A 10,795-nucleotide genomic window follows, 5' to 3' on the forward strand; every position below is an offset into this window, starting at 1 on the left:
CAAGGCTCTAAGATGAAGTTAAAGTGTAGGGGACATGAAATATGCTCAAAAATATTCCGGATGTCGGTTCGTTTGGCCGTACGATTGCGATGTTCGCTTAATTACGACGGAATGCGCATAAGCGCGAAAGACGATCCAAATGACGCGACGAATGGATTTTTCTCATGCCCAACACTAAGGCATAATATAAGGATGCTTACATAAATTTTTGGATGTCCGGATGTATTCAGAACGTAAGTTATGCGCGAAAGTGCAAACTTATGCACTTTTTAACACTTTTAGTCCCTGAATGATCCAAAAGTTTATTTTAGCATACCAAACCTCTCAAAGCCTATTTCTAAGCTATGTAAAGGATATTTATGGTATGTTTAACTTATGGACATGTTCCGGAATGTTCGTTACAGTTCAAATTGGCATACTTTTGCAGTTTGTCAAGTTTAGTCCCTGTAAACGAATTAACTTGTTTTTGCTATACCAAAGCCTTCAAAACTTATTTCTAAGTTATGTAAAGGTTATTTAAGGTATGTTAAGTATATGTTGATGTCCCGGAGTATTTGCCGCATTAAACTGAGTACGTTTACGCACCAGTTTGCGTATAATTCTCCAGAAAGCGATGTAAAGTTTAAAGTTGAACAAGAATTGATATGTGCAAAAGATACACATATTTATACAAAATCCCAAGTATGAAATACAATATTTCATCGGCTTGGTATTTGTTTGATGGTCGCGGTGACACAGGTGTCACAATGGGATTGGATGATTTATTTGTGCAAACTTAGTTAATGGAACCTAATGATATGGTCCTCAGGGTGAGGATGGTAAATGATAAGATACGGCTAGACTAGTATACCAATTGAACTGATCTTCGCATACACGCCAAGGGTTGGCCGCGATATTATGACTGGTCTTCGCACACATGCCTTGGAAAGGCCGCGAACTATATACTAAAACTTCGCACACATGCAAGGGTGGCCGCGATACAAATATACATAGTCTAGAATACTTGGGAATTTTCCCTAGTTATCGCACACATGCCTAGAGGGCCGCGATACGAACTCATACGATACATGACTTAACGAACGAACACAAGGCTTACTTTACTAATACTATTACTGAACTGTTTACTGTGAACTCGCTCAACTAGTTGTTGACTCTCTGTTGCATGCCTTGCAGGACCTTAGGTACATATGGAGCTTGCACAAGGAGGAGCAGGTCGTTGTGGGCACGGATCGTGAATGTTTCGTTAAACACTTTATGAATACATAACTTGATTCTATATGATTGGTGGCTTGATCCTGGTCACATCACGCTTCCAAGCGGTGGTGTTCCGCGTGTGGGATTTTGGGGGTGTGACAGATTGGTATCAGAGCCATTGGTTATAGTGAACTTGGTTTTAAAAAGGGGAAAAGCTTTTTTTTGATAAAACCAGACTATAACCAGTACAGTGCTCAACGATCCACAACGACGCTTCGCTCCACGTGCAAGGCTCAACACACTATGTGGTAAGACTTAAGTTTATATTACCTTCTTGCTAGATTACTTTTGCATGGTGTGATGTTATAGTATGCTTAATTAGGAGAGCAACATGTTGTCTATTAGCCCTACTGTGTTCTTTATGACACATAATTGTTTACTTGAAATTTGACAAGTGGTGGTCAAATTCTTTCCTGATTTCTTGTCACCCCGCTACAACGACTTTATGCATTCTATCTACTCGTACGTTTACCTCGACATGACGTTTCCATCTGACCCTCCGTACAGTCAGTTTGTACGTCAACATTCACGAAGTCCAGACCTGGCTTACACGAACTCGGGCTTAGGAAAACTACACCCACGCATCCCTGTTGACGAACTTCATCACCTTCACCTGTCATCTCCGCCAGAAGCGAAGCAGTTACAGTTACATGCGTTTGTCGTTATGCAACACGAAACCTAACCCACCAAACTCTGTTTTTGACAAGTGATACACTCGCGCGACCACGATGCAACGAACTTCCTTTTTTTTGCTATGCCGCCATGCACCACTACTGGAAATTACTTCTAGACAACAGATTAGCTGGTCAAATCCTTCGGTTATTGTTGGACCCCTGTTTTCGCTCGATTCTTCGTACGAACCTCATTAATTCCCTGTTTCTTTGATTGTCAACTGATATAACAAAACGCTAACAACCATACCATTATTTCCACCGATCACAAGATTAGCCCCCCCCCCCCAAGCGTTGTAAGGTATCTATAGATCGAGTTCGTCGGAACTCACTTCAAGTCATTGTTTTAGAACAATTTTCGGGACGAAAATTCTTTCAAGTAGGGGATGATGTGACACCCCGCGAAAATGTTCAACAAAACTAGCTTCCTCAGTGACTGTTTGCTAAATTTCGGGACGAAATTTCTTTCAACTTGGGGATGATGTGACAACCCGTAAGTTCGAGGTAAGAACCATTCGTTTCGCTTTTACAAAATAAATATACACTTGCCTTATCCGACGAATTAAATTTATATTTATTTAATTTATAGTGTGCAAACGTGTAGTCGAAACCAAATTCATGTTGTGTTGAACCGACCTGAACCGTTTGAACCATGGCATAACTCGTATAACTCGAAACTTTTGAGGCCCGAACCATAACTTAATTATGGCACTTTATATTAGTTGAGTTGACTAACCATAATTATATAATTAAGTTGTTAGATGTAAAAAAAATGAATAATAATAAAGTTTAATAAACAAATCAATGTAGCAGCAAAAGCAAATTACCATGTTCTCTTGTTCCAAGTCTCGGCCATCACACTCCTGCCCGATCTATTTATGGCCCAAAGCAGCCCACTCCTTCATAATTATTGAGTGGCTTCGGCCCATGTACCACAAAACCTTCCACACCCTTTAAAACCTTTTTTTTTTGTTATGTATGCATGTTTCATCACAACCCTACAACACCCAGAACCTAACCTGCGATCTTTGTGCCCTTCCTTCGTTCCTCTATCTTGATCGAGCATCAACAGCTAAGGAGCCGGTTGCCGATCACTTGGTTCTTCGACAGTTCAGCCGACAACACTCCACTATCTTTTGCTTTATACCTCCGACAAAACCCGCACCCCTTATACCCTTGTCTTCCCGGCGGCGACCGTGTTACCTGGCTCCAACAAGTAAACCGGTCAACAATTCAGCAGACGATGGCTCAGTTCAGGCAACTGTGATTCGGGTTACGTTTGGCTAAAGCTGAGGTTCGGTTTGGTTCGAGGGAAGTCCGAGTCTCGGGTCGCACACACAACCATCCATTCAAAACCCTTCGGTCAGTTTGCTTATATGTTGTGTTTTTAATCTTGTTGATGGTTGGCTGCTTGTTTCGTGTATGTGCTCATAAGGTCTGAAAATTCTTAAAACTCTTGGAATAATTGTTACTGGTTGATTGTTTAAAAATATGGAAGTGGTCTGTTAATTTGTAAGGGGTTGTGATAGTTATAATTGTTGAGTTTGTAATATGAATCTTGTGTGTTTATTGTATGAGGTTTTGATTATAGAATGGAACAAGTGTATGATGTTTGGTCAGAAAATATTAATGTGCATAGGTGTTAAGCTATTTGGACTAATATACGCTTTATTTGAAATGTGCACAAACTATCCTGAATATATTGTTGCTGTTTATTTCTACAAAACTTAAGGAATTTAGTTAATCAATTAGGAGTCGAAATCATACATTCATGCTAATTGTTTATTTGGTGATCAATTAGCCAATCACATATTTTGGTCGAATGGCTGTCATGTTGTGTGAATGATCAGCAAGCTCCCTTTAATTATTGTGTTAAGAGGCATTTGGTATTTTGATTCTTTATCAGGTTATGTCTGGGCTATTAACTAGAATTATGTTGTAGTTTTTTTTATTGGTATAAAGTTTAAATGATTGAGTGAGTGATTTGTTGTTGTGAATCTTGAACCGCACAATTTACGTACTGTTGTTTCTTGTGCATCGTACACTCTCAAGTCGAACCATTGTATGACCACACACTTGTCAGAAGTCGCACACTCCCGTGTGGACCGCACACTTACAAGTGGGCCGTACACCTATATGATTTGGGCCATGTGTTAAGTGGGCTGCACACGTCTATACTAGACCGCACGCTTATATAAGCCCCTAGCCTTATCAAAGCCGCACAATGGCGTTGATTTGTTGAGCTATTATGATAACCCATGTTAATGTGTTCATGATTGGTAAAATACGTATTACTTGTACTCTACTGATGAATACGTGATTAGATACGTGTAGCTTATACATGATTACTTGTAAACTATTCTAACAAGTGGAAACCATAATAGGGTGTGGTTGACCAACTTAAGACAAATGCTTATCTGCCGAGCAAACCCAGGTGAGTTCACACTTTCTACAAGGCATGGGATTCCCAGGGTGGGAATGGGATTGGATGATTTATTTGTGCAAACTTAGTTAATGGAACCTAATGATATGGTCCTCAGGGTGAGGATGGTAAATGATAAGATACGGCTAGACTAGTATACCAATTGAACTGATCTTCGCATACACGCCAAGGGTTGGCCGCGATATTATGACTGGTCTTCGCACACATGCCTTGGAAAGGCCGCGAACTATATACTAAAACTTCGCACACATGCCAGGGTGGCCGCGATACAAATATACATAGTCTAGAATACTTGGGAATTTTCCCTAGTTATCGCACACATGCCTAGAGGGCCGCGATACGAACTCATACGATACATGACTTAACGAACGAACACAAGGCTTACTTTACTAATACTATTACTGAACTGTTTACTGTGAACTCGCTCAACTAGTTGTTGACTCTCTGTTGCATGCCTTGCAGGACCTTAGGTACATATGGAGCTTGCACAAGGAGGAGCAGGTCGTTGTGGGCACGGATCGTGAATGTTTCGTTAAACACTTTATGAATACATAACTTGATTCTATATGATTGGTGGCTTGATCCTGGTCACATCACGCTTCCAAGCGGTGGTGTTCCGCGTGTGGGATTTTGGGGGTGTGACAAAGTGCACCCATGGTGGACGTAGTATAGTGTTGGTAAGATACCGAGGTCGTCCAAGGACACAAGAGCTTTTAGTACCGGTTTATCCTCAACGTCTAATCAAATCAAAATGTTAGAAAAGATTTTAAAACTAAGAAAATAAAACTAACTAAATGCTGAAAAATAAAAATAAAACAGATAGACAAGATGAATCACTTGGATCCGACCCGTGTATAGTGTAATCTTTCATTATTTTCGCACTTTTGCACTTGTTTAAGAGATTATCTTAGTTATTGTAGTAGGCCCCTCTTTTGAAGGTGACGTTACCCTCAACCCAGTAGTTTGAGTCAGCAAGGATACAATCCTAAAGGGTCGGATTATTGAAAGATAATTAATTAAGTTATTAATGCAAACTATGGTAGGCCCCTCTTTTGAAGGTGACGTTACCCTCGACTAAGTAGTCTGAGTCAGCAGGGATACAGTCCTAAATAGCCGGGTTATAGTATTAATAGTAGTTTAACTTTTGAGGGGGTCAAAGAGTTTGGATCCCCGCCATCGAAAACCTTTGGGTATTGAAGGAGATCCTACTAAATTTGACCCAGGTCCCTTGCAGGACCTCTAAACGCTGAACAAGGGCAAGACTCTTACCAAACCGTTCCCTTAACCCCCGACCAGGTAGCCAACATACCTCCATATAGACCGTGGAGATATGAATGGTGAAAATCTTTTATTTTATATAGACAGTAAAATAATGTCAAGACACCACGGACAAACGATAAGGAAGAATCACCTTCAACATAAGAAACTAGTTATTAAAGTCATTAATACAAAACCAAATAAAAAGTGCAAAAGATTAAAAATAAAAAGTATTACACTAGACACTTGTCTTCACCAAGTGATGTAAGAGGCTTAGGCAAACATGGCCTTTGATTGTCAAGAACTCATACGATCAATCTTGGATCCTGAGACGACTCACACACTCTATGATGGACAATGGATGATGGTGGTGGATGATGGTGTTCTGATGGTGGTGGGTGGTGGGTGAAGTGTGAGAGAGGTGGTGTGCCAAGGGATGAGTTGAAATGGCTCCAAGCACTCCTATTTATAGGCTGAACAGAAGCCTGGGCACGGCCCCGTGCCCATTGGGCACGGCCCCGTGTCCGTCTGACACTCTCTTTCTTCATTAATTGTAATTCGCAATTACAATAAATGCGCCTGCAGTACTCTGACCACGTCCCCGTGTCCGCTGGGCACGGCCCCGTGGTCGCTGGGCACGGCCCCGTGGTGGGCAATAGAAGCTTCTATTAGTTTGTCTTTTCTGCTACTTCTTGGGCACGGCCCCGTGCTCGCTGAGCACGAGGCGTGTTCAGTCTTCTGCCTCCTTTGTTTTGCTTGGGAGGATGCTGTCGAGGGGTCGGGCAATCCACTTTTGTCCCTTTTCTTGTATTTATGTTAGATTTTGCTGTCTTTTTGCTTCTTTTGTTAATTTGAGCTCATTTAATCCTGAAAATACAAAAGGAAGACAAAAGCACATTTTTTCCAACATTAGTACTAAAAAAATGTTAGTTTTATGCCACAATTGATATAATTTATATGTTGCATTTTGCGCGTATCAAATACCCCCACACTTGAATCTTTGCTTGTCCTCAAGCAAAACTCTTTATAATGTGGCTTTATTCACTCCCAAATGGAATGGGTAGAAGAGAAGGTTTTTTTTTTTTTTTTTGGGCTTGTCATAGAGTGTCGGGATTTTCCAAGATCGTTTAGGTTTTATTTTTATTTATTTACAATCCTATTCATCCTGATTTATTAAAAACATTTCATTAGATAAATTATTTATTAAGGCATAACATACCTTTTTAAAATTCCATTTATATACAAGTTCACGTACCTCACGGGGGAAATCACTCACACTCGGTCGAAGGTGTATTTTTAGTGAATCACTCGAGAGCGGCATGGAACTTATTTCTACCATAAGCTTGCCAAGCAATCAATCCTCCTCTTTTTTAACTTTATACCTTTGTAAATATCAAGAGGACTTTTTGGGTGAATGGTTAGGCTTGGGCTAAAGGTGGGTGGTTGGGTTAGTGGTTAGTTGAAAAGGGCGAAAGGCGTAAAAAGAGTTGGTTTTCATAAAACATTTTGTTTTTGTGACTTTTTATTTTTAATGAAGTATTTATTCAAACAAGCTTTTATTTGAGGAGCTTTGTTTGTTTATTTCCAACTTCATCATCATTCATTTTTTTTTTCAAGAGTCACACGAAAACCAAGCCTTGTTACTAAAATAAGGGGTTAAAAATGAAAAAGGGATTTTGGTGGGTAAAAGGGTTTTGGGTTAAGAAATGAAAAGGTTTAGGCTCAAAGGGGTTAACTAGGGGGAATTTTTGGGTAGGTGAAAGGAAAAATGAAAATAATGGTGTTGAAAGAAAACGGGTTAGTCCTAATGCCTCCATCATTTACTTACTTGGGTTTAAGTTGGTAAGGACCGGGAATGAATTATCGTGGCAAGTTCTAGAGTCGTAAGAACCAAGCGGCTATTCACACAAGAAACGGAAAATAAGCATTTAGTGTAAAGATATATATTTGTATGCTCTATAAAGGCTCAAAACTCACTTTTGTGGGAATGGGTTTTTACGTGATCAAGTATATATAATCAAATTTTAACTAAGCTTGTCATGCCGTTTCATAATTTTCTTATGTTGGTTCTTTTTATCACGACGCTATCAGTTGTAAAGCTGTAAAAATATAACCTTGTTAGAATTAGAATTCCCAACTTAACTTAGACAAGTAAAAAAAAATTGAAAATTTTTTGAAAAAAAAAAATTGGGGTGATTAGCGGTTCCAATAGAGTTTTGTGTAAGGCTTGTTATTAGGACTTGCAAAATTCAAGGTTTTAGCATCCCCCCCACACTTAAATTACACATTGTCCTCAATGTGTCCCAAAAATTAGTTTTTAGGTTGATTGAATGTGTAAAATGGTGTTAAAAGCAAAATTTTATGTTACTGGCAGTCTGGACACGGCCCCGTCGTGACCGGGCACGGCGCCGTGTTCAGGTGCCAGTAAAAAAAATTAAAGAAAAGAAACAGAAGCCTGGACACGGGGGCGTGTTCAGTGAACACGGCCCGTGTCCAGTTACCTGAACTGGGCAATTTTCTGCAGGATGTTCAGCACGGGGCCGTGTTGGCTGGACACGGCCCGTGCTGAGCTTACTATAATGAAGAAATTGCTGTCGGATGGCCCTGTTTTCGTGCATGGGGCCATGTTTCTCGTTTCCCTTGTTATCCTTGACCATCCCGAGTGTGTTTTATTCCTGCAAATTATAACTAAAAGATTAAACTAAACTAAGGATAGTTCCGCGGAATGCCTCCATGGTGCGTCACGTTTATAAGGGTCCTTGGCTAGCCCCAAGGCGAGGTTATATGTTTTCCGAGTGGGATGTTTTGCATCCCATGTTGCACCGTCGGAGAGCATCATCCAAACTCGAATCAATAACCTTCATGTAATTGACCGGGTCATCGTCCTCTATTCTCTTCCCAACCCCGAACTTTACTTCATTATCCCCATATTTTAAAGTGAGTGTTCCGTCATTCATGTCCACCACTGCTTGTGCGGTGGCGAGAAATGGTCTCCCTAGTATGAGGGGGACTTCGGTGTCTTCTTCCATATCAAGTATGACCAAGTCGGCCGGGTAGACGAAATTGTTGACCTTGACTAGGAGATTTTCAATGACACCTTGCGGGAATTTGACGGATCGATAAGCAAGTTGTATACTCATTTTTGTAGGACTCGTTTTTCCTAGGCCGAGTCTTTTGAACATTGATGCGGGCATGAGGTTAATGCTAGCCCCAAGGTCGGCTAGTGCATTACGAACAGGGGAGTCCCCGATCGAGCAAGGAATTGTGAAGCTTCCGGGATCAATTTTCTTTTGGGGGAGTTTGTTGAGTACGAGGGCAGAGCATTCTTCGCCTAAGTTAACTAATTGCAATGTTTCAATTTTCCTTTTATGAGTGAGGAAGTCCCTCATGAACTTAGAGTATTTAGGCATTTGGGTTAGGACGTCAATGAAAGGAATGTTGACATGCAATTGTTTTAGTAGACTTTCGAATTTTGCGAATTGCTCATTGGTCTTTTGATGGATTAACCTACCGGGGTACGGAATCGGAGGAGCCTTGGTGGGCTCTGATGGTGGAGGAGTAACCTTCTCTTGATGGGGCGGTGATGTGATCTCCTCAGTAGGCGGTGGCCCTTCCGTGGGACCCACGATACGGTTCCGTAAGGTGATGAGATGAACTTGCGCCTTTGGGTTTGTTTCGGTATTACTTGGCAATGCGCCTTGCGGTCTCTCGGAGAAATTTTGGGCTAGTTGATTTATTTGTTTTTCGATGTTTTGTATACTAGCTTGTTGATTTCTAAAATTTGATTCTAATTGTAGAAACCTATCCGAGTTTTTCTTTTCAGTGTCGGAGATAAGGCGAGATATAGTATCTTCAAGCCTTTCTCGTCCACCTTGTTGTTGAGGGAAATTTTGTGACTCATTTCTTGGTTGTTGAAAGTTTGTTCATTGATTTTGTTGGTTACTACTATTACCGGGTTCTCTCCAACCAAGGTTAGGGTGGTTTCGCCATCCTTGGTTGTAGGTGCCCGTTGGGGGACCCGACGGCCTAGGTATATTATCAATGTAGTTTACCGATTCTGTTTGATCATCTGTTTCTTTCATACAACTCCAATTTTCATGTGGCCCACCACACCCTTCACAAGCCATAACCGAGACTGTTTTTGTCATCTCTAACTTTTTAATTTTAGAAGAAAGGGCCTCGATTTGGGCTTATAAAGAGGTGCTTTCATCAACCTTATGGGCGCCCAGGGCAATAGATTTATTGCCTCGGGGAGTGTGCCACTGGAAGTTGGTTTGAGCAATTTCCTCACTTTGATTATATATTTCATGCGGGCGGCGATTACCTAAAAGTCCCCCGGAGCTAGAGTCAAGTGTTTGTCTTGTGTGTGGCAACAACCCATTATAGAAAGTGGATACTTGTTGCCATATCGCAAGACCGTGATGAGGACACTTTCGCAATAGCTACTTGAACCGTTCCCAAGTTTCATATAAGGATTCCCCGTCCTCTTGTGAATAGGTATTAATTTCAGTCATTAATTTAGCCGTTTTAGCGGGAGGGAAATACTTATATAGAAATTTTTGGGCTAGTTCATCCCAGGTGTTTACCGATCCAGCTGGGAGGGCATTAAGCCAAGCCTTTGCTCGGTCTTTTAGTGAAAAAGGAAACATTCGGAGGCGGATGGCGTCATTTGATGCTCCATTGATCCGAAAGGCATCAAATATTTCTAATAAATTAGTAATATGTAGATGGGGATCCTCGTCCGCAAGCCCATGGAAGGTTACAGAGTTTTGAAGCATCTGTATCAAATGCGGCCGAAGTTCGAAGTTTTTGGCTTCAACATTCGGTGCATTGATAGCGGCGCCGAGATTATTTCGTAGATAATCCATGAGGGTACGTTGGTCTGCCATTGGAAGTAGGTTCCCCGAAACCTTCTCTTGGTTTTTAGCTTTTAGTCTTTTTCTGAGAAAGCGTTTGGGTTCTTCTAGAGGTTCTTTTATTTCTTTATTAGAACTGGAGCTCATACACTACGTAGAGGTGGCGTCGGGTTCCAAGTCCTGCAACAAAAATAGAAAAGAATGTTGGTCAGAAGGTTCACCACGGCCCCGTGCTCAGTGAACACGGCCCGTGGTCGGAGTTACAGTGATTGTTTTCCGGATCCCTGTTACTGGAGAGTTGGACACAGCCCCGT

At 41.1% G+C, this 10,795-nt stretch overlaps 1 non-coding gene across 1 annotated transcript; it reads left to right on the forward strand.

Annotated features, from left to right (window-relative positions):
• The first annotated feature begins 10,038 nt into the window (after positions 1 to 10,038).
• LOC118485243 lies at positions 10,039 to 10,145 on the forward strand. The gene has a single exon (XR_004875548.1). It is a non-coding gene; the product is annotated as a small nucleolar RNA R71 (small nucleolar RNA).
• Positions 10,146 to 10,795: the final 650 nt, after the last annotated feature.

The sequence above is a fragment of the Helianthus annuus genome, chromosome 12, assembly GCF_002127325.2.
Source record: "Helianthus annuus cultivar XRQ/B chromosome 12, HanXRQr2.0-SUNRISE, whole genome shotgun sequence".
Lineage (NCBI taxonomy): Eukaryota > Viridiplantae > Streptophyta > Magnoliopsida > Asterales > Asteraceae > Helianthus > Helianthus annuus.